Source organism: Hibiscus syriacus, unplaced genomic scaffold (genome assembly GCF_006381635.1).
Source record: "Hibiscus syriacus cultivar Baekdansim isolate YM2019G1 unplaced genomic scaffold, ASM638163v2 tig00002237_pilon, whole genome shotgun sequence".
In the NCBI taxonomy this organism is placed as follows: domain Eukaryota; kingdom Viridiplantae; phylum Streptophyta; class Magnoliopsida; order Malvales; family Malvaceae; genus Hibiscus; species Hibiscus syriacus.
Window position 1 is genome coordinate 11,946,936 of NW_024061918.1, and position 26,441 is coordinate 11,973,376.

A 26,441-nucleotide genomic window follows, 5' to 3' on the forward strand; every position below is an offset into this window, starting at 1 on the left:
GTTCTTCATAATCCTTACGATATATGATTTCAAAAATAAAAATTAGATTTTAAAATAAAAATAAACTTTATAATAAATATCAAAAGTGTCCAACATACCATAGCATATCGGCTAGCGACAAAAGCCCGAGATCCTTGATTAGGAGTTAACTTGACATTTCTTCTAACTCTTTGCATTGGTTTCACACTTCCTCTTCAGTTATAAACATGTATAAACATAATTTATAATTTATTATAGAAATAAAAAAAGTAAAAATTTATGAATCACATAAATCAAAATTCAGTAATCGTACCCGATATTCAGGATCAATAAACAAATCACAAAGTTGTTCCCAATTTTCTTGTGTCAAGTTATACTGTGTCAGCTTGTTTTGGCGTGAAACAACGTCATTTGGGAATTTCTTAGAGTGCAAATGAACCTTATGTCGATGGTTCCTTGATAACTTTGACATAATTGATATGACAAAGTTCTTCACATAATCATCATCTAATTTCATCACAAACTTTGACTAAAACATTAAAAAATATATAATTAGATAAAATAAGTACATAAATATTAAAAAAAGATATTAAACTAAATAAACTCACTTTCATTCTCTCTAGGGCATGAAGGTTATCATTATCCTTCATATCTTTCCATTTTGTTGGTATCAATATGATTTGTCAAGAAATGATTCCAATTTCAAAAGATAATTTGGCTGATTGAACTGCATCAATAGGTCAGATCCTTTCCCTCTGGTATCGCTACTATCAACTTATTCTTACCTTTAATGAGATTTTCTAGTCCCTTACATCGACTTGGTCATCATACCTTTTTGTGTGATAAATTGACTGATTATATAGAATAAAAATATTAACTTTGGAATAATAAAAAATAAATAAATTATTCAACATTAAAGTAAAAGAATTTGCTTAAAATAAAATAATATGTATATATACTTTCTTATTTTTTATATTTTTTAACTATGTCATTGTTACTACTCAATCCTCATTTAATATTCATTTATATAAATATTGGAGATAATGTTTACCTGAATTTTCAATTGTTGTATCTGGATCAATTTTTTCATGTGTTTGATTTGGAGCATCAGTAACTTGTTGAGGTTCAGATTCTTGGGTTCGATTTAGTTCACAGGAGACTTTTTTAGTTTCATTTTCTTGTGTTTGAATCCTTTTATGAGATACTTTACCTGGTGCCATCCTAAAACATATAAAAAAGCTATTATAATTAGTATTATAATGTAAGCTAGTAGTGGGCACACATAGCTCGACTTAATCATTGCAACATATTATAATATTCTTAAAAAAATTAAACAAATGTATCTTACACTAGTGCATGCACAACAATTGTGCCACAATTAGGCAGCACAACAAAAGCCACAAGCAAAAAAATTAAACTGCAATCACATGGCTCGACAATCACAACCAAACAACCAAAATTAAACACCTCTATTATTTATAGAAGTTAGTTGGGATGCTCTTCTATGTTTCTTAGCCATGTGAGATTGTTTTGTTCTCATATTTTTACTCTTTAGACTTTTGGGATGCTCTTCTATGTTTCTTAGCCATGTGAGATTGTTTTTTTTTTAAAAAAAATAAAAAATAAACCAAACAATATTATTTTGTTATGATTTTTTTAGTCCCAAATTTATTTTTTAATTATAGTTATATAATTATATTTATTATTTAATATGTTTTACCTTAAATATTATGTTGTAGTTAATTTGAATCATTTTGTTTCACTTGATTTTATGGTTTTTAACTTATATATGTTATGACTTGCTTTGAATATGACTTGTGATATAAAAAATTATTTTTATTAAATATTTTTGGTATTTTTATTTAATTTTTTAAATAATTATGACGTCGTCCGATTCTTCCGACTGGTCGAACCGGTTCGACCGGTGTTAAACCAGTGAATCGGTAGCATGGTCGGTTCGCTAACCGGTCCGATTCTAAAAACCATGCCAAACAACTATCAAATAAAGTAATCACTTTCACAAGTTTGAACTACAAAGTTTGGACTAACGAGAAGGCTAATTGCAGAAGATAAACACCCAAGAAGGTAAGAGAAAACAATTAAACTAAGCTATGTTTATTTTTACTTATTTTGATAAAACAAGCTATGTTCTTTCTTAAATATCAAACAATTAAACCGATTCTTTATCTGTATTTTCACATTGAACTAACTTTTTTAATCAAATGGAAAACCAGACATCTTTTTATTTATTTTTACTTATTTTGATAAAATAAGCTATGTTCTTTCTTGACTAGAAGTTTGACAAAGTCTCAATTTTTACGTCTTTTCATTGGGTTTATCACTAAAAAAAGCCTTTGGTCCAAACCAAACATCCCCAGAAACTTTGAAACGGAAAAAGGGAGATCAAAATTTTCCTACTATTTCGTTTCACCCCAATCTGGTTTTTGTCATGTTTGCTAAACGCTTGCTTCAGAAAGCGATTCAACATCCCCAAGTACAAAATAATGAATTTCCCTGGTTTTAGTTTTGGTTTTAGATTTTCCCCTTTCATTAAAAACAAAAAGCAACAGCGAAAACTATCTCCATAATAAAAAAAAAATGGTTTAAATCAGAATCGAATATTAAAACTAACCCTAAACCATATTAATTCAACAATATAAAAAAACCATATTAATTCAACAATATAAAAAAAACATATTTAACAGTGAAGAAAATAAATTTAAAAGAAAAAAAACAATTACCTGCAAATTAAAGTTGAAGAAACCTTCGTACTACTGTAATCTGAATCAAAACAAAAAATAATTATAAAAATAATAAAACTATAAAGCAAAATTATCTCAATATAGAATATAGAAAGAATTTTCTTATTTTACCTACTTGTTTATGATAGTATTCTTAACCCTAAAGGAAAATCAAATACACAGATGATTTTATAAAATGAAAATCATTGACTAAGGAAAGCAATAATGATTCATTATGAATGAGAAAAAAAATTGCTATGAACAAGGAATATTCAATTTTATTAGAGGGAACGTAAATTTTATTTGGAGGGAAGTTGAAAAATTACCTCCAATATATCTAAACATAATTATTAAAAATTAGAAAAATATAGAAAATTTAGATAAATTAAAAATAATTTAAAATAGTAAAAAGATTTATCTTTAGAAATATTAAAAGTATAAAATAATTGAAGTAAATACTATTTTTAACAATTTCATAAAAAATAATTACTCCAATGAAAAGTTTGATTCAATTAAAAATGTGTTTGGAGGAACAATAATAATCCTAAAAAAATTCAAAACGCAATCATGTGTATGAGAATTATAAATAATTGTATGATTTTTATTGTATCTTATATGAAGTATAAGATTATTAAAACCCTAAACGGATTGTACTATAAATAATCGTATTAATTATATTTATTTCTTATTATATTTTTCAAAATTATTTAAAAATATGTAGAATTTAAAATAATATGATCGATGCTAATGAGTATTGGTACAGGTGGTCGAGATTCATGAATTTGAGCTTGTAAGGCCAAGTTTGAATACGACCACCGTCACCCTTGGTGGGCAATCTCTAAATTCTTATGTAAATCTCGATTGGATCTTAGGTATGCCATGACCCTGGACTGGAGCGCCACCCCTGACCTAAACTTTATTGAACCTAAAAATAATACGATCAATTGTGTTGCTAGGGAAAAGCTCATAAGTAACGCACAATTTGAAAAAAATTTCTATACTTTTCTGTTGTATACAATAATTATTGAATAAAGAGTTACACTCATAGTCCGAACAAATACTATAATTAGGTGTGAGTATAACTAAATTCGACTAAAAAATTGATCTTTGCAAATTGGTTCGATTAGAAAAAAAAACTCAGCTAATAAGTTCATAGACTTAACTTAAAAGATTTCAAATTCAAGTTTAGTTATAAATAGAAGTCAAATAATAACTCCAATAACTAAAAAAACCTTAAATTTGAGTTGAGTTATAAAATAGAACTCGTCAACTCGAATAGGTCAAAACGTTTTGACTCGACTCTATCAAACACTCACCCCTAACTATAATTAACTTACTTTCTAAATATTTGACAACTGTCGTTTCGGATGTCAAATAATTCCTTATTCTCAATCAATAAATTAAGGAAATGCGTAGTAAAGAGAAGTAAGGGTCGATTCCACAGGGACTTAGAAAATTATAAATTTATGTCTGAATTATTTATGCCAGGCGTGAAACAGTAAAAATGGGGGGATTTTAGTAAAAGATAATAAAGTGATTAAATAAAAGTAATTAAAGTAAAAATAAGAAGATGAAGATTTTGAATAAATACGGTAAAAGTAGCCTCAAGCTTCGCTTTGATTCAATTTCCTTTAGATCATCGAATAAGATTTTCTCTTCGGGATTCACGTCGGTTACTTTGTCTACAAGGGCTATCCTTGTGACTCTATCTTGTATACCGAATACCCAAGGCAATCTTTGATTCCGGCTTCGGTAGTTGATTCTAACAACATCTATTGTCGTAGATCAAATACCGTTTAAGTTCGTGGCGACCGACTCGGATTGTTGTTTCTATAACCGTCAATTCCGATCTCAATTCCCTCTTGGCGAAGCTATCTCGCCAAGTGTGTTCCCGGGAAATCGAATTGCTTTCTATAAGCCGAATCTTCCTCCCACACGTTTAATCGCAACAACTTCTTGACCAAAGTCAATCTTCGATTTTAAAAACTGTTTTGATTTTGAAAAATAAGCGCAGAGATTGAGAGAGAGATTCCGAAGATATTAACGGACCGTTTCAATTCTCCCGTTGGAATTGAATCATCGCGACAGCTCTCGGCTTATGAAAAGTTTAGCTAAGCATGACAAAAGTCATACTTAGCATAAGAATAAAACTTGAAAATAAAGAAAAATAAAAAGAACTTGAAAAGGAAAAGAGAAAACTTTTATAAAAACTAGAGAGAAAAGAAGAATGTATTCTGAATGATTCGTTTAGGCTTACCCCAAGTGGGTATTTATAGCCTCTCAAAGCCTAAAGGATAAACAAAGAAAATAATAAAATAATAAAAAAGATAATTGTTTTTAAATTTAAATTCAAACTTAAACTAGTCTCCTAATGCAACTCTGCTCGTCAATCTTCCAGAAGGCGTGCAGACGAAGTCTCCTAGAAATCGCCGCTGACTGGACCTTCTAGAAACTGCCATGTCAGACCGCGTCGTGCCCATGTCTCCAACCGTGACCAAATAATAAAATAAATGCAGAATTCGCCCGTTTTATCACCAATTCTGGAAAGTAAGGACCTGCACGAAAATAGACATAACACAACCAAATCAGCAGCAATAACTTCACAAAATCGAAGAAATAACGAACAGATACTAACGATTCTGAACACTCATCAATATGTCATTTTCACCGATTTCGAATGTATACATCATAATTTATATTAATTTACTAATTATACTATATAACATGACATAAATATTACAATATATAATAATATATTAATTTATATGCATTTTAAAAGAAAATGTCTGTTAACATATATTAAATATTTTTTAATAATATTAAAGAATTTTATTTTGGATTGAATATTAAAGAATTTTTTTATTACATATTAAAGAGTAAAAAAGTTGCAATTCCTAAACTTGTAAAAATAATGGGTTCACGTGTAAAGCTTCTCCAAATAGAATAACCAAGCTAACTTCAAATTTAGCAATCTCTAATTCCTATTTCATAAAGTTAGTCGCCTCTCTCACAATATCATTCTCTTATTGTGATCAAAAACAACTCACTGGTCCCATCATCACCTCGTAGGTGCGCCTTCAGTGTCCCTTCCAGGCATTCGTTTGTCGTCTCAAGTAACTAAAGCTCTAGAGCAACCAACGCTAATACGGCAGTCATCAGGTACTTTTAGTTTTAACGTTGTTGTTTTCCTTCTCCAACTGTCTGGATCATAATTATATATCTATTGGAATATATGAAAATAATTACTTGAAACTTTAATTATAGACTAATTCGTATTTTGTAAATGTGTTCAATTGCAAATCAATCCATGTATATTTGTAGTGTCTAACTGTTTATATGCTTATCGAGAATCTTGGTTCTTTTTTTGGACCCATCAATTGGGGTTTTTTTTGTAGGTTTGCGTTGCTCCAAAAAGATTTAAATTAAAGATCGAGATTTATTCTTCTACCTTGTTTATCTAAGAACAGGTACGTGTGTTAAATTGATCATATGTGCAAATCATGAAAAAGGTTCCCCTGAATCCTAAGTATAGAGCATGTGAATTAAGTAGTACTTTTTAAATATGTGTTTGATCCCCTGCATCTCCATTTACTTTTTATATCTCCACGTACCAAATATTATTCGATGAAGAGGCTTAAAAATATGTCTTTTACTAATTTTTCTTTCCATTTGTATGCTTAGTTTGATGTACATCTTAATTAAGAGTTAAAATCATATCCATAAAGAATCTATTCATGATTGGGTTATGGAATCAATTCGATCAAACAATTTCCCTTGTTAATCTTGGTTGGTCAACAGAGTAACTGAAAATCATGGTTTTGAAAATGATACAAAGATCTTTTTTCCCATTAGATCATAAGGATTTAGCTGGTTTATGCTTGTTGCAGTGTAAAATACGAACCTTTATGAGTGAGTATTTTCGCTTTGTTAAGGAATCCAATTAAGCATTTCTGTCATTTATGTATGTAGTTATAACAAATTGACAACTTGATTTTCTACTAGATTATATATGTCGATGCAATCCCTAAGAAAACACAGTCTATTTACATACCAAGTCAAATATAAGATAGGCTTAGATCATACAAAATAAAATACATTCATGAAATTAGATAAGTTCACTGTTGATTCTGCATTGACTCAAATCCAACTTGCATCACCTTATTTCCTCTCATGTAGGTGTTATTTTTCTCTTACCTTAATCGCATGGGAAATCATATTTCAAGCAAATCTATATGGAGGAATGTCATGTGTAATTTATCTAAATTCAATAGTACTGTTTCCATTAATTGGCTCTAAAATATAACATTCATTTTATTTTTTATTAAACGGCCAAATGGTAGCAGTATATACAACTAGACTTTAGTTGGCCAATTTTTATTAATAATGATAGGGCTCGAAATTGTATCATGTTTTAATTTTAAATTCATGTTTTTTTTTATAATTTAGCTATTTGATCTTGTACTTTAACCTCTTTTTATATATATATATATTATTTTGTACTAGGATAATTTAACACCATGGATAAAAGTTGGATGATGTCCAAATATTATGCGAACTATGTTGTAGATGTTTCATCTTTCATGAAATTTGTTAAAAGCAATATGGGATAAGAATGTAAACTTCGATGTCCTTGTCGGGAATGCGTAAATGTATGTGTTAGAACTCAGAATGAGGTGAAAGATCATTTACTTTTAAAAGGTATTTCAGGAAGTTATACTAAATGGGTTTATCATGGTGAGCAATTTGATTTCATTGGTAGGAGTGATACATTTTATGAGGGGATATCTCAAGATGCTGAAGTCTTAGATGATGGATTAAATGATTTATTAGGATATTTGTTCCCCATATTAGATGAAGATTAAACAAATCATGGTTTTAATTTCAGTAAAGGGGAAAAAGAAGCTAAAAGCTTTAGTAATGTGTTAAATGATGCACGTGTCTTATTAGCAGGATATTCAAGCATGTCTAAATTATCTTTTATTGTTAAATTGTTGCATATCAAGTCTTATTGCCAAATGAGTAACAAAGCAATAAATATGATATTGGGACTATTAAGAGAGGCTTTTCCAAATAGTATAATTCTAGCATCGTATTATGATGCGGTTACAGTTCTAAGAGAAATGAGACTTAGTTACATACTAATTCATTCATGCAGATATGATTGTGCTCTATTTTGGGGGGAGTTCAAATATAGACAAAATTGCCCGAAATATGGACTGTCACAGTGAAAGGTTGTTGAGAAGAAAATACCATGGAAAGTTCTACCTTATTTTCCGCTAAAACCAAGACTCCAACGATTGTTTATGAAAAAGAGCATAACATAAGATATGCAGTGGCATGCAGAAAAGCGTGTAGATGATACATTAAGGCATCCGACGGATGGAGATTCTTGGAAAGATTTCAACAAGGAGAATGAATGGTTTGCAAGTGATCCGAGAAATGTTAGGCTTGGCCTAGCAACTGATGGATTCAATCCATTTGGAAATATAAGCTGTGCATATAGTATATGGTCAATTATTGTTATTTCTTATAATCTTCATCCTTGGAAATGTATGACAGATCTATTCATTATGATGTCATTACTTATTCCTAAAAGAAACTCTCCAGGAAAAGATATTGATGTCTATTTAAGACCACTGATAAATGAATTGAAAGATTTATGGGAAAATGGAGTGTGGACTTATGATGCTTACAAGAATGAGCATTTTCAATTGCATGAATCTGTTCTTTGGACTATAAATAATTTTCCTGCTTATGGGAATTTATCAGGTTGGAGTACAAAAGGATATTTGGTATGTCCCATTTGTAACGATGATGCTCCGTCACGAAAGTTGAGAAATAAGATATGTTACATGTTTCATCATCGTTTTCTACCTCATAATCATGTTTGGAGAAAAAGTAGAATATTTGATGGTAATATAGAAAATAGATCAAAGCCGAAAGATTTATTTGGGATTGAGTTGTTACAACAATTAAATGGTCTCAAAGAGAACGACTTTGGGAAATATCCGAATAAATTGCAGAGAAAACATACCCCTGAAGAGTTGAATTGGACAAAGAAAAGCACATTCTTTGAGCTGGCTTACTGGAAAAAATGAACTTATGACACAATCTACATGTCATGCATATTGAGTAGAACATCTGTGATAATGTTTTATAAACAATGTGATTGAAGGGAAAACAAAAGATATTGTACTTGCAAGATTAGATCATGAGGACATGAAAATCAAGAAAGAATTACATTTGAAGAAAATGGAAGATGGTTCTTACTTGATGCCTCATGCATGCTACACTCTGTCAAAGGAGGAAAGGAAAAAGTTTTGTTGTTTTCTAAAGTTAGTAAAGTTTCCTGAAAGATATGCATCAAACATCTCACAATACGTTAATGTAAATGATGGTAAGGTTTCAGGGTTGAAGAGTCATGATTGTCATATCCTTTTGCAATGATTGATTCCAGTTGCCATTAGGGATTTCATTCCAAAAGATGTGTTCCAAGAACTAGATGAACTTGGAAACTTTTTTTAAGATTATGTTGTAAGACGCTAAAGAAAAATAAAGTAGAAGACTTACAAAATAATAGTGCCATTATTTTGTGCAAGTTGGAAAAGATTTTTCCTCCAAGTTTTTTTGATGTGATGGTACATTTGGTTATACTTGCCTCATGAAGTCATGCTTGGGAGACCCATACATTATCGATGGATGTATCCTATTGAGAGGTAATTCTTTAATTTTTATATTTTAAATTAAATTATAATATTATAAATTTATTTTTACATAACAAGTTTTTTTTATATAATAGGGTTTTAGGTAAGCTTAAAACATATACAGGAAACAAGGCTAATCCAGAACGATGTATAACAGAGTCATATATTTCAACCGAATGTCTGAACTTTTGTTCTATGTATCTCTCTATGATTAAGACTAAATTTAATCGGCAAGACAGAAATGATGATGATGATGGGGGAAAGAATTTCATGATCATCGTCTCCTCATTGTTTCAGGAAGTTTTCATCCTTTAGGAACTACAAAATATGAATTCTTGTCTGATCAAGACTTTGAAATGATGCAATGGTATATATTGACAAATTGTGATGAAGTTGAACCATTTATGGAGTAAGTAATTTACTTGCCATTTACTCATTCAGGTAAGTTTTACTTCTAATTTCATTTAACTTATATTATGTTTATTAAAACAGAAAAAATAAAATGAAGATTTTGCTGCAGAATTTGTTGCATACTGAAGAAAGACATAGAGAGCAATTTCCCTTATGATTTAAAAATTATGTAAGTATATGCTATTAAAAATGATTTCTAGATTGTGAAAATATCAATTATAATTTATGCTTATTTTATTTCATGTAAATTGTAGGTTACCAATCAAGGTTCAAAAAGAATATCTAGTGAATTGCTTTCTTTAGCTTATGGTCCTGATAGATGTGCAAAACAATACACATGTTGAATTTTTAATGGGGCTAGGTTCCACACTATAGCACGTGATGAACATTTGACAAGTCAAAATAGTGGAGTAACAGTTGAAGGTAATCACGATGAGGACCAAATCAACTTTTATGGTGTTCTTGATGATATTATTTAGTTTAATTATTTCAATGATTATAAAGTTGTTTTGTTCAAGTGTAAGTGGTTTGACTTGGGTGATAAAAAGAGGAGAATTCACAAAGACAATAATTTGCTAAGTGTCAATATTAGCAAATGTTGGTATGAAAGTGACCATTTTATCTTGGCAGTTCAAGCTAAGCAGGTTTTTTATTTGGATGATACCAAGTTAGGGAAAGATTGGAGAGTAATTCAAAGTTTCACCATAGACTTTCAAAGCTATTCATATTCTTCATCTAAATTCAAAGCATTCAAAGCTGATTGTTATCATCTAAATTCAACCCATTCAAGGCATTCAAAGCTGATTGTTATCATCGAAATTCAAGGGTTGTTCATATTCTTCAAGGGAGCATGCAATGAAGAGTGATTTAATTCACTTATTAACACAATTTTCAGCATGGAATAGCAAGACTCTTCCACTCCTTGGACAAAATTAAGGCCATATTCATCTTCAAATTGTCTAGATTCATCCCCAAAATGTTCTAGAATATTCAGCCAACCTTGAAGATAAGAAGACAAAGCATTCAAGTGTATTTTATTGCTAAATCGATGATAATGTTTTCATCTTTTGAGTCTTTTCATATGTTGCTTAGAAATACTATAAATAGGTACCTTTGGGATCATTTGTAGACACAACTTTGAATATATAAAACATCTTTGAGAGGTTGCTTTCATTCTTGTTCTCTTGTAGAACTTTATCGACTTCAAGATAGTCTTGTAGTCTTCATGCATTTCCTTTGGTTATAGTGTTGGTTTCTAACACATTTATAGCTAGTGGGTCACGTTCCCTCTACTTCCACTTTGATTCCATGTCTTTATATTTTTGGTTCCTAACTCCATATAGTTAGAGGGTCACAATTAGTTTTCTTTTCAATCCATCTTATACATTCTACGTCATTACCAACCTATACCATTGCCATACTTTTAATTCCATCCAAACTACAACTTCCATCATATTCCATACTAAACCAAATCCTAAAAATCATTTCCATATCAATCCTTCATTTCCATTACATCTCTATCTTTCATTAACATCTAACAAGTCATGATTTTCAGGTTCAAAGCTCAATCTTTTACTAGAATCACGATCGGGCAATCATATATATGACTCGAAACTCATAATCGAGATCATATCAATGTCACTTACCGTTAGAAATGGAACATAAAGCATACTAGGTTGTTAAAGAATGCAATATGGAGATGAATACAATCGGTAAAGAACAAAAATTACACATTCAAGAACTTGAAGAAATTCATCGCAATGCTTAGAACAATAATCAGATTTATAAGGATAAATCTAAAGATTTTCATGATCGTTGAATTTCATTTAAAACCTTTCATATCAATTAGAAAGTTCTACTGTTTAATTCTAAATTTAAATATTTGCAGAAAAATTGCGAACGAAGTGGTCAGGATGTTTTACCGTTACTCAAGTATTTCCCCATAGCGCAATTGAAATTCAAGATGATTCGGGAGCATATTTAAAAGTAAATGGTCAACAATTAAAATCGTATTATGAGAATAATCAAGCATGTGTGATTGAGGAGATTATTTTAGAAGAACCTGTAGTTTGAACTAGGTTGTCGAGCTAAACAACGTTAAACAAAGCGCTTAATGGGAGGCAACCCATTCTATTTATTATTATTTAATTTTATTTTTGTTTATTTGATTTTATTTGATTTTATTTGTGTCACAATCATTTAATTGTTTTTTATTTTTTAGATACCAAACATTGTGATCAAGTTTAAGTTGAAGCAAACCTAGTGAATTTTGATCTTAGCTTACGTGAAACACCAAAAAGGAGCACTTTGCCATCATGGTGTACGACAGCGCATGTTAGCAAATTTTTTTGAAAAATCTTAATTACACCCCTATTGCAGCCCACCCCTATCTAAACTACCACAATTCTTTTTATTATTTTACAACCCGTTTAACAAACACAAATCAAACATTTTTAAACTTCTTTTAAATAACATAATAATAATAATAATAATAATAATAATAATAATAATAATAATTATTATTATTATTATTATTATATTATTATTATTATTATTATTACTACTATTTTGCTCATTTTATTTCTTTTAAAACTCCTTAATCTACTTAAACATGTTCTTTTCTTTTAAGTTATCCTAAAATTATTTAAACATCTTCTTCAACTCAAACTATTTTCCTTTCCGTATTTAAACCCATTATTTTTTCTTAATCTTACACATAAAAAACCCTTCTCTTATTTTCTTAAACTGTCAAAATATTTTCTTATTTTCTTTTCCCTCCATGCTAACTCACCACCGCCGATTGCTAAATTGATGTCATCACCACCTTCGACCATCATGCACTACCTCTCCTATGCCACTGATCGTCGTTGCTCGTCAAACGCCAATAGTGCCACTAGTTAGTACTTCACCGTCTTTTCTTCCTCTTTTTATCTTATTTCTTTTCTGCAAATTTTTAAAGATCGTGAAAACAAAATGTTAAAGAAAAGCTACTTCCGCTTCGTCGGATAATCGTGAACCGAATAACTCCAACTCCATTCACTCTTCTCAGTCACACAACAATAGCAACCCTTCCAATTCATGAGATCTCTATACCTCACCGAAATTGTCATCGTCATCACATTATCTTACCTTAACACCAGGAGAAGAGTTGTTAGGTTACTTGAAATTCAATGACGATGAACAAATCCAATTCAACAATATCTGACGTAGAAACGTTCAAGCATGTAAGCGCATTCCTACTCATACTCTATATACTTCACATCTGAAAGAAACTGTTACCCATTACTTTAATGCCATTGACTGAACTTTATATCCTGAAATTAAATGTGGAACGTACTATGAATTGGTTATCGAATTCTATATCATATTCACCTTTATGTTGCACTGAGTTGTTGGTGTGAATTCCTAGTATGATATTTCTTTTCGCTTGTCAGTACAATACTTTAGGTTGTCAATTTGTGAATTTAATTTTGCCATGGGGTTCATGACATCTGACATCTTTGCTTGAGATTCCACAGGTCTTTGACACTGACTATTACTACTTCGTATTAACCGGTTCACCAGAACAAATCTTCAACGAACAAACGACAAAAGGATGACACATTTACGACCCCACACTTCTTTACATTCACCGGTTTCTTACATTCAACTACATGGGAAATAACGAAGATACATCTAGCTTGAGCAAAATTGAACTATTATTCCTTTTATTAATGCTTACCGACATCAAAGTCAATCTAGGATTTTGGTTTGCACGAGCTTTCGAGCACGTTTTGCACTCTAATCAACCATTGATTCTCGGCCTCTACATAACTCATCTCACATCTAGACTTTTCCCACATTATTTTAATACTGAACAATTTATACATGTTTTTTCTATGTAAAGTTTAGATTTGTGATACTTGGACACGATGGGATCACACCCGAGGCACCTTTCATGGTACCTTCTGATAGTTTGACACCTCGAAACGAGCGATTCTTTCTTGAAAGACAAGCACCACCATCAGCGTTGGCAAACGATACACTGCAAAACATATAACACCAAATCAATTAGATACAAGATCATCTCTACCATCAAGTCTAATATTGTCGAGATTTTATTTACCTTTGACTGAGTACCTCTAATCGAGGTTGTGGCCAAGGCCATCACTAAAAAATGAGAATATCTCTATTCCTTTTTCTATGCTTTAATTTTACATATTGGGACAATATGCTTTAAGTGAGGGGTAGAGAACTTAGAAAACACTTGCATCGAATTATCAATCGCTTATTATATGTTTAAAATTAAGTTGCATTGATTGATATGTTGAAATCTCTTGTTATTAATCTTAAATGTTGTTTTGTTTCATTGATTACCTTATAAGTTTATGTTCACGCTTTTATGGAATTTAGGGTGCATGATGGTAAAAATAACATGATTATAATATTTTCTTAAAATTTTTGCTTGATATTTCATAAGTTCGTTAGTTGATATGTTTCTTGACACAATACACATTACCCCTTCTTGTGAGATTTAAGCCTAATGAGCATACCTTCTTATTCTTGCTCATTTGTTTGCTTGAGTACTCCAAATTAATTTTGATATTTTAGAACTTGTGATTAAATGCATATTGAGACCACGTGTTGAACTTGATTCTTTAAGATGATTAGGGCACTTAGGATTAACTCCCTTCTCTACCCAAATTGTCTAACCATTTATTTTTATCCATTAGTGAACCAATTTAGCATATTTTTCCCTTTCTTTGTTTTTACCACATTGACAAACCCAAGACCTTTTATTTTTTTCCCTTCTTATTTCACCCATGTCAAGACAAAGATGAATTTTTCCACAAATTAAAATCAAGAGAAGAAGAAAGAGGCATCCGAAAAATATTTCTTGTTCAAATAAAATGTTTGAATAGAATAAAAAACAACAACAAAAAACAGAGAAAAACAGAGGAAGAAAGAAGAAATATGGTTGTTTGGTTACATTTTTTTTAGTTTGTTTACTAAGTTGAATTCGTGGCTTGAATTTTCGTATCTTTGCATCATTTATCTTGACATTCAAATCTAATTTTTTGTCCTTATCCCTACCCTAACCCAACGCTGTTACAACCTTGTTAAAGACCTTTTGATTAAATGAATCTTGTTCGTTCTAGTGGTGGAGACTTGATTTTCTTACAAGCCTATGGTAATGTCTTTATTAATCTTGTCTTTCAGTGATTTCTTTTATCCTAAACACCTTGAGCGATATTGAGTGAACCCTTATGAGGTATTGCGTCTTGTTACTTTGAAATTATTGGATAATTGGTATATCTTATCTTTTACTTAAACTTCTTACTAGATATGCTTATTTGCTTAATTGTTACCATGTTTCCGATAATTGATCTAATCATTGGCTTGTTTGGTTTTCATTGATATATTGTGAGATGAGAGATTGGTGATTTGATATTTTGATAATTGATTAAGGCATGTTTGAGGATAAGAATTGAATAAGAGAGGGAAATTTAATGAGTGTTTTAATTGGTTAATATTTTGTTATCAATTAATTCGTGTTACCTCCTTTTATAGTGCTAAATTGGGTTATTTATGTTCTAATTTTCGCAAACTATATTTTCCAAGAAACAAGAATTAAAAGGTGAATTAAACAGATTTTCCTATTTTTTAGGGAGAAATAGGCGCCAAATCAGATAAGAAGATCAATATAAGTGTAAACTATGATTAAATAATCCAATCAGCAAGATCAAAGGAGAAAAGCAAGGCGAACCACAATGCTTTAGGAATTAAAAGTTGTAATTTTTTTCAAACATCTTAGATTTTATTTTTTATTTAATTAGGATTTTTGTTTACTTAGAATTCTAATTAGGGTTTTAATTATTTATTATTAGGATTTTTAATTTACTATTAATTAGGAATTAAGTGTTTTTAATTTTCTTAAGAATTAGTATTTTATTTTCATTAGGTTATCTCAAAGCTATAAATAACCTCGAGGGGTAAAGCTTGAGATATGTTTAGAATTCAATATAGAACTGATTTTGGCTTTTTCTTTGTTTCAATTTCTTTTAATAAAATTATTTTCTTCTTCATATTTTCTCTATTCCACACGCCAAGTATGAATTCTATCATACTTGGCTAAACTTTTTCTTAGCCGATAGCTTAGCTACGACTCGATCTTATCTCGTGAGAATTGCAAAAGCGCTTCACATCTTCAGATTCTTTCTTGATTTTAGGCAGAAAATTATAGGCAATCGGCCTTTCTTCAAACCCTTATTTGAAAATAAGGTTGAATATCATTTAAGTTTAATTATTTAAATTGAGGTAAAAGTTGGGAAAACTCCTCCTCTTTTTCTTTACACTTTGTCATCTTCTTTAACTCTCCTCTCTTCTCTTCTTCCTCTTAAAATTTGAAAAGGTGATAAATTTATTATTTAACAAGGCTTACCCTAAATTTTAAAGGTAAAAAAATTAATCTCCTCCCTTAAAGCTCCATTTCTAGCTAAAAATCATAAGTTTTGGCAATGGTGGCCAAAATATGGGTTTTAGAGATGTTTTGATTTTTGAATGTAAGAGTGTTTCTAAATTGTTTGTAAGAGTTTGGAAACATGTTTCTAACGACTTGGAAACATGTTTCTAATGACTTGGAGCATTAAAAGAAGTTTGGAATCCCTTTGTTTGCTTTGGTTAGTGAAAGAACTTGGTGAGTAATCAAACGCCAATAACAAGGATAAGTTGGTGTTTGAGTGATTCTTGGAGCTTTTTTCATCAACTAAAGCTAAGGTAACACATGAATAACTCCCCTATACCACAAGTAGGTCTTAAACATTTGTCTGCTTGCTAGTTGGGTTTATGTGTTTGAAATGGTTTTTAAATGGTAACATACTTATTTGATATTTTTCTTGTGTTTAAATGGCTCTATACGATGTTAATAAACCCATAAGACTTAACAAACATTGGGTAGCCTTAAGGAGGCTTATGAGAGACTGTAGGAAGTCAATTACGTGCCTAAGCACGGTATTTTCGAGCAGCGGTATCGATACTCGAAGAATAGTACTGATACTTCCCATTTGAATAGGAAAAAAAATGAGAAATTATAAAGGAGGTGTTGATAATCCTTCAAGGGGTATCGATACTCGTGGTTCGGTATCGATACTCTAAGGGTGGTCTCAAGATTGGTGACAATTTGAGGATTCTAATAGCCAATTTTGGTATCGATACTCATCAGAGTATCGATACTAGAGGAGAGTATCAATACTCTCCATCGGGGTATCAATACTGGGAATTAAAATAAAATATAGAAGCTAAAATTGGTATTGATACTAAGGTCAGTTTCAACACCATAAGGCCAGTATCAATACTGACAGGCTCAGTATCGGTACTGACGTGTTTGGGGTAGGAAACTTTATTAATTTTGTAACCTTAATAAGGGGGTTATGAGGGCTTCGAGGCTTATTAATTTAGACTACAAGTGAGAATATTATTTGAAACCTTTATGAACAACATTAAATTTTGTGGTATAAAACTAGCCTTTGTTTGATACTCGGGAAACAATGAGGACACCCGAGTTATTTGAGCATATGTATGTACTATTCAAATATGTAAATAGAGATATCCAAATTCTCTTCCCAATGTTATGCCACTTTTGTATTAGTGGGATTGCACTTTTTTTATCAATGCTTAGGAACTTTAGAATTAGTGATAAGGCACATCAGTGATTAATGGCTAGCCCATATTATGTTTCATATGATGTATTGTTACGTATCTTTATGCTATGATCTATGCTTAGTGTATTTTGTTAGCATGACTTTACTTGCTAAGCATTACTAGATAACGGATACAAGAAGTATAGTGGAGTCATTTTTGTGGCACTGAACTCGTAGCTCAGCGTTCAAAAAAATTTTCGTCCGTAGGTTAGTAGGTTTTGGATCTGGGAGCTTATTGCCCGCCGATCATATTTTTAAATACCAACATTTACAGAGTATGTATTTATTATTGTAGTGGGCATGCATTTCATAGACTATTTTGTATTTGAGTAATAACTCTTGGATTACTGTATTTTTTAGATTTAATATAAGAGCTCCCTGATTTTTTAAACCTAATTAATTTTATCTTGTATTATCTAAATGCGATGAGTTATGTCTTGGAAAATGGAAAATTATTTTTAAAAATTTGTGTTAGCCACTTCGTTGGTCCTGTGTAATGCCCAAACCCATATGTTTTGTTTTAATCAGATTTGGGTGTTACATTTAGTGGTATCAAAGCATCAGGTTCATTTTTTCCTAAGACTCATAGGTTAGAGTCAATAAGAGTCAGTGATGTACATGTCCCTAGAGTGTCAGTATACTTGGTTAACTGGATTGGTGATAATAACTCCATTCTTTGAACTTTGTAGGATATGAATAACAACCCAACTCATAATCAAGAGGGTCACATTGAGAGTCGTGCCTTACTCGCCTGATATACTAGCTATGAGTATGTTTCATATTTCAAGGAGATGGGTATCACGGAGGATGAAAATATTGATGAGACCACCTTCTTTTTGGACTTCATCGATGTCCTTAAGAATATTGTGCGAGCTATCCTGAGAGCACCTATCTCACCCGCACCACCACCATCCATAGTATCCTAAGAGTCACCGATAGAGAAAATCTGACACTATAAGACTATAGACTTCATGGAACTGGTGATGATGACCTGATAGTTATCAACCAGTGGCTCTATGAGACCCTTCGTACTTTGAGATAGCTGAACCTTACCCCAAAGGGTAAGCTCGAGTGCATCACTACCCTGCTGAAGGGTGATCCATCGACTAGTGGGAGACAGTTGAGCTAGCTTTAGAGCCTATAAGGCTGACATGGGACTACTTCCTAGAGGAGCTCCGACAGAAACACATTGGAGAGGTGCACACTAATGACCTGAGAGACTAGTTCACCCATCTTGTCTAAGGAGACCGATCGGTGATATAGTACGAGTATGATTTCCTCCATTTAAGTAGCTATATGCCTGAGTTAGCGACGAATGATGACCTCCACTGTAGGCAGTTTAGAGAGGGACTCCATATAGATATCCTCAAGAAGTTGGCTGGTGAGTTTTCGCAGAGCTGACCCACTAGGCTAAGGCAATCGAGAGACCTCTTTTTAGGAAGGTCAATCTGATGAGTTGTTCGGGATACCAGGGTCGGATAGCACTGGATTCTATATGGCAATCTCAGTCTTCAGCCAAGAGGCCTAAGGAATCCCATGGAGGAGGGAAGTCCCCATCATCATAGTTCAGGATGACTGGATATAGTTATGGGCACCACTAGGGATCGAAACAGCGTAGAAGACCTTTAACATCAACCTCGGTGGTGAGCATCGAAGGTTCTGGTAGAGGATCACAACCCTCATTATACAAATATTGTGATAAATGGCATTCAGGGGAGTGTTACCGAGTTATGAAGGATTGCTTCAGTTGTGGGTCACTAGAGTGATTCTTTTCGAGAATGCTCTGAGACAGATAGTGCAGTGCCGCCGACTTCCTAGATATCACTCCAATCATTTTAGAGGGGCCAAGGACCCATCCACATAGGTGGTAGTTCAATGGTAAGGTATCAGAGTAGGGGAAATACCTGATTTGTAGTCGGTTATAAGGCTAGGGTTACATCGAGGCAGTACACAATGAGAGTCGAGGAGGACTGTGAGCTAATAAATGTCATCTCAGGTATCTTTACTATTTATGGCACTCTAGTTACAACATTGATTGACCCTATTTCTACTTATTTATACTTGTGTCATGAGCTTATCCAAGAGTGGAGTATTCCAATTGATGATCTCGAGGTTAAAATGAGAGTTTTTAGCCCATTAGGACTTAACGTTCTTGTGGACAACGTCCAGCATAGGTGTCCAATAGAAATTCAAGGTCAAGTCTTCTCTGCTAATCTTACGGTGCTACTATTCTGAAAGTTTGATGCGAAATAGATTGGTTGATTGAGCATGATGTGAGGTTAAAGTGTAAGGCTAGGCAACTAAAGCTTAGATGCAATGATGGTATGAAAGTAGTGGTGAGTTTCGTGGTAGCTATAGGATCATCTCATCCTTAGTTACTCAAAGATTAGTTAATCGGGGTTATAAGCATTTATATCCCATGTGATAGACACTCGAGTTCCAAGCCTGACACTTGAAGACAATTGTACTACGAGATACTTCCCCAAGATATTTTCGAAGGAGATGTCGAAATTACTGTCATATTGTAAGTTGGAGTTTAGCATCGAAGTGTTACCCGGATCGACCCCGATGTCCATTGCTCCGTATCTCATGGTACCGACTAAGTTAAAAGAGCTTAAGGAAAAAATTCAAGAACCTTTGGACCGAGGGTTCTTTCGCATGAGTATATCCCCATGGGGAGCAACAGTGTTATTCGTAAAAAAAAAGAATATGTCGATGAGGTTATGCATTGACTATCATTAATTGAACAAGTTAACGAACAAGAATTGGTATCCTCTTCTAAGGATTAACGATTTGTTCGATCAACTTAGAGGGTCTAGAGTGTTCTCCAAGATAGATATGAGGTTGGGTTACCACCAGTTGAAGGTCAAGGATAAGGATGAGGCTTAGATGATGTTTAGGACTATACATGGTCAATATGAATTTCTATTGATGTCATTCAGACTTACTAACACACCCACAACTTTTATAGACTTGATGAATTGAGTGTCTCACCCTTATTTATACCAGTTCATCATGGTGTTCATTGAAGACATCTAAGTTTACACCTGGTCGGAGGAGGATCATGAGCGCCATCTCCAGAGTGTGCTTCAAACACTCAAGGAGCGTCTGTTGTTTGCCAAGTTCAATAAATGTGAGTATTGGTTATCTGAGGTATCCTTCTTAGGCCACGTGGTAACTACCGAGGGTATTCTAGTAGATCTTCAAAAGATTCAAGCTATGGTAGAGTGAGAGCTGCCAAGGAACATATGCAAGGTATATAGTTTTCTTGAACTTGTCAGTTATTACCATCGCTTCGTGAAAGGTTTCTCTATGATTGTCGCTACTAAGTCCAAAAATCTTCAAAAAAATAAGCATTTCGTTTGGAATGAAAAGCACCAGTAGAGCTTCGATAAGTTGAAGGAAATTATTACTCAGGCACTAGTCTTAACATAACCCAAACACGAAAAGGAATTGTAACACCCATAGAAAGTATGTGTCTCGAAGTATGAGCTAAAGATGTCACATCAACTAGATAGACATTCACTAAACATAATTGCTTAAAATTTTGTTTTCTTTTAAAACATTTCTATTCCAACTTTAAAAGTATTTCCCTAACCACATAAAATCATAAATTAATACTTTGACATTGAAAAACCAACCCATTTGTAGGAAGCATTTAAACAATTCAGTGTTGTTTCATAAACTATATAATACTGTCTAAACACTACTAAATTTAAAATTATTTTAAACATGGTAAATTACTCATTCATAAATACGGATATAAATAGTCTAGTCAAAATAAAGTGGTCCCAATTTAATATTATAGACTATTTAAAATAAACTTATAAAGCATATGTATAACATAAATATACATGTCGCTATTAGTCAAAAGTAACATTAAATATGTCTTATTGATACTCATAATATAGATGATCTCCAAAAAGGATTTTCGAGAGGCTCCTCACAGCACGTCCTTATCTCTATTCGAACCTACACATAAAAACCATAATGTGCTAAGTATAGCTTAGTGAGCCAATAATAACTCAAGGTAAATAAAAATATAAAATGTCATGTGTAAATTAAAACATTCAAAAATAAATTTAATAAAATCTCAAAACGTTCAAACCAATTTATTCACTTTATATCTTCATCAGAAACCTGAAAAGAATCATCTTATGATTTTTTTATCAAAAATCATAATATTCAATGTAAGACAGGATAATCATATAACATTTCTTTACAGTCATAAATCTTTCAGAACTTTCACATTTCATTTTCATAGCCTAAAGTATATTTAAGAGAATGCAAGGTACATGAGAAAGACGAGTGTGCGCAATAAGCACTTCAGTGCTAACATCAAATTAGAATATGCACTCCAAGTTCAATCATATAATTTGCACCAACGTTGCTACACTTAATGTACACAAATGTACCAAACCAGAATCAGATTCACTCCACCTCATGGCATGCTAATTGTACTTAAGACTCTCAATTCAACATACAAAGAGCATTCAAGTTCATTTTATAGTCAACATTTCAATATTAGAATCATTTTTAATTCATCGTCATAAAACATAAACTTGGGTATTTCATACCCTAAATCATTTATAAATTTTATAAAAATATTATGGAAATAATCCATAATTAAAACATAAAGTATACTTTTAAAATAATATGAGGTTGACTTATCACAAGTCATCATCGATTGGAATAATTAAATAAGTAAACTACACTCATCTTTGCCTCACTACAAAAATTTTGTACAAACACCTACTCACAAACTTTTTCCTTTCTTTTCGAGTCGTTTGAATTACTATATTTTTCGTAGTCTGGCAACATTACATAATAACACAAGTATTTGAATCATATGTTAGTATCATACTAACATAATCCAAACTTATTAATATATAAATATATAAAAAAATCGGTACGTAATCGATAGGAAATTGTATCGTATTTCCAGCATAATTTCAAACTTCTCAAAATATTCATTTAATTCCAAAAATATTTATTGTCATCATAATGTTGGGACCGTCGGCGCACCCCATGGCATAGCGGAAACAAAACTCGACAGTCTCCCCAGTGATCCAAGTACGAAAAACCGAAATCGGGAGGAAGAGATGTGAATACTTATAGTGGGATCCTTGAAAACGGCAAGAACAGTAGTGAATACGGTGGTGTAGATCGATTCGAATCCAAAGCCTCCACGAAATCACGTCTCGGCCTCTACTCAGTTCACCCGATTGAGAGCAATATTTGTTTTCCCCAAAACTATTTTGAGAGAAAATGGCTGAAGGGTTTGTGTGTTTGTTGCAAAAATGGATGCTAGACCTAACACACCCTTTTATAGAAAAGTTACCCTAATCATATTAGGGTTTTATTATTTCAAATTAATTAAATCTATATTTAATTAATTAAAATTTAATAATCCTCTTATATCCAAGTTACCCTAATCATATTGAGGATTTTATTATTTCAAATTAATTAAATCTATATTTAATTAATTAATTGAAATTAAATATTCGGGATTATTAAAAACATATATTTCAGTAACGTACAACAAATTGTACATCTTTGTTTGTTTCAATCCTAGGGTGTGACCTTGTAGGTTCTTGTAACGTTAGTAGTAATTATTAGAACAATTCTAATATTACATACAATGAGTGACATCTAGCAATATATCATTGTCACCTAAGTTACAAGAAAATATGATTCGACATATCATCTTGGTGATTACTCTTTTATGTATTACATCCTTATGTCCTTTATATCTAGAATAGGCACAAGTCTTGGGATAGTCACACTTGTATAGCCCATCTATTGTTTCTTGATATCTAGAGTAGACTTTAATTAACGAATAGTTTATGATATCTCATATCAACTTATTCGAGCATGGCCATGCATTTCTAGTCTTACTCAATAAAGTGGCCTGTGATATATTTCCTATTATGTAGGAAGGACAAATCCTATCTTAATCATACACACCTACTACATATATTGAGATATATTTAATAACAGTCTTTATAGAGCAACCAGTTACGGAGCTTGTTTAGCTGCATCAAAAAATTCAACAATATATGTTGGGATAGTATTGATCTCAAGTCTGAGGATCATACATATAGTCATCACCATGAGCAATGTTATGGCTGCCACATGATAATCCAAGACATATGCTCATGGTCAGTCAATCCAATACATTGTTCTCTAACAATATAATCATGTATCAATTCTGACATCTCTATGTCAATGACAACTCATTGTCATCAATCAATAACATGTTAGTCTTAAGCGTATTATTATTGTCCATGCCCATAATAATAATTGACTAGGGATCTTTTAATAATAACAATTATGTCATTATATGGACTTTATTATCTTCCAGTTTATGTTAAACACATATATGAAAATAATAGTGGAAATGCCTTTATTCAATAAAATCAGTGAATAAAATTATTATTACAATCATCATATGATTGGTCTTTGAGCATACTCTAACAATATCCCACTAGCACTAAGACCAATCACTCACATATCTAATACCGAGTGACTCGGTGTAACGATCATGCCTCTACTGTGTAAGAGGCTTTGTCAAGGGATCATCAATATTATCATCCGTGTGTACTCTACATATTTCCACATCTCCTCGATCAATGATCTCTCGAATGAGATGAAAGCGCCTAAGAATATGTTTGGATCGTTGATGAGATCTTGGTTCCTTTTCTTGTGCAATGGCTCCATTATTGTCACAACGGAGTTCTACAGCATCTGATATGCTGGGAACAACCCCTACTTCCGATATGAACTTCTTAATCCAAACAGCCTCTTTTGCTGCTTCACTGGCTGCAATGTATTCAGCCTCTATTGTAGAATCAGCTACTGTGTCTTGCTTCGAACTTTTCCAGCTCACAGCACCTCCATTAAGACAAAACACAAAACTCGATTGCGATCGTGAGTCATCCTTGTCATTTTGGAAGCTGGCATCAGTATAACCTTTTATACTAAGCTCTTCCTCCCCTCCATAGACAAGAAATTTATCCTTAGTTATTCTTAAGTACTTAAGGATATTTTTAACCGCAACCCAGTGATTTTCACCAGGGTTTGCTTGATACCGACTCGTCATGCTTAGAGCATACGATACATCTGGTCGAGTACATATCATGTCATACATTATAGAACCAATAGTCGAAGCATATGGAATCTTATTCATCCGTTCTCTTTCTAGAGGAGTTGAAGGACACATTTCCTTAGAAAGAGAAATGCCATGTCTCATAGGCAAAAATCTTTTCTTGGATTCTTCCATACTGAACCTTTTCAGCACTTTGTCTATATATGTACTTTGACTCAGACCTAGAAGTCGGCTTGATCTATCTCTATAGATCTTAACTCCTAAGATATGCGTTGCCTCACCCAAATCTTTCATAGAAAAACAACTACTTAACCAAGTCTTAACAAACTGTAAAGTAGGTATATCATTTCCTATGATGAGTATGTCGTCTACATATAAGATTAGGAAAGAAACAATGCTCCCACTAGCCTTCTTATAAACACAAGGCTCATCTTCATTTATGATAAAACCAAACTCTTTGACTGCATCATTGAAATGAAGATTCCAGCTTCGAGAAGCTTGCTTTAGTCCATAAATAGACCTCTGTAGCTTACAAACATTTCCAGTATTTCTTGGAAAGACAAAAACTTCTGGTTGTGTCATATACACATCCTCTTCAAGTTTTCCATTAAGGAAGGCGGTTTTGACATCCATTTGCCAGATTTCATAATCATGGAATGCAACTATTACGAGCAGGATCCGGATGGAATTAAACATAGCTACAGGGGAGAATGTTTCGTCATAGTCTACACCATGAACTTATCGAAAACCTTTTGCGACTAATCGCCCCTTGTATGTTTGTACATTACCATCTATATCGGTTTTCTTCTTGAAAACCCATTTACACCCTATAGGTTTGACCCCTTCAGGTGGTTCAACCAAAGTCCATACTTGGTTTACTGATATGGAATTCATCTCAGATCTCATGGCTTCAAGCCATTTCTCAGAGTCTGGGCTAGACACTGCCTCTTGATAAGTCCTGGGCTCATCTTGATCCATAAGAAGAACATCTCCATGTGTCGTAACGAGAAATCCAAATCTCTCAGGTACACGATGTTCTCTTGTGGATCTACACAGTGATTGTGTTTCTAAATCTGTTGAATGCTCCTCAACAACTTGTGAAACATGCTCATCTTCAGGTTCATTTATTTGTTGCTCTTAAACTTCTCCAAGTTCAATATTTCTACCCTTTCCTTTCTTTGAGAGAAATTCTCTTTTGAGAAAAACTCATGTTCGAGCAATAAACACTTTGCTCTCGTTAGGGTTGAAGAAATAGTATCCCTTAGTTTATTTAGGATATCCAACAAATATACACTTATGAGATTTAGGTTCGAGCTTTGTAGACATCCGATGTTCTATATAAGTTTCATAACCCTAAATCTTCATAAAAGACATACTGAGACGTTTCCTAGTCCATATCTCGTACGGTGTCTTTTGAACCAATTTAGATGGAACACGATTTTGTGTAAAAACGGTTATTTCAAGTGCATGTCCCCAAAACAAAGTCGGAAGATCACTATGACTCATCATCGATCGAACCATGTCTAACAGTGTTCGATTCCTTCTTTCAGAAACTCCATTCCACTGTGGTGTACCAGGTGGTGTAAGCTGTGAGACAATCCCACATTCTTTTAGGAGTTCATCAAACTCTATGCTTAAGTATTCTCCACCTCGATCTAATCGAAGTGCCTTAATACTCTTTCCTAGTTGATTTTGTACGTCATTTTTAAATTCCTTAAACTTTTCAAGGGCTTCAGATTTATGGCGCATAAGATAAATATACCCATACCAACTGAAGTCATCGGTAAAAGTAATGAAGTAATGGAATCCACCTTTGGCT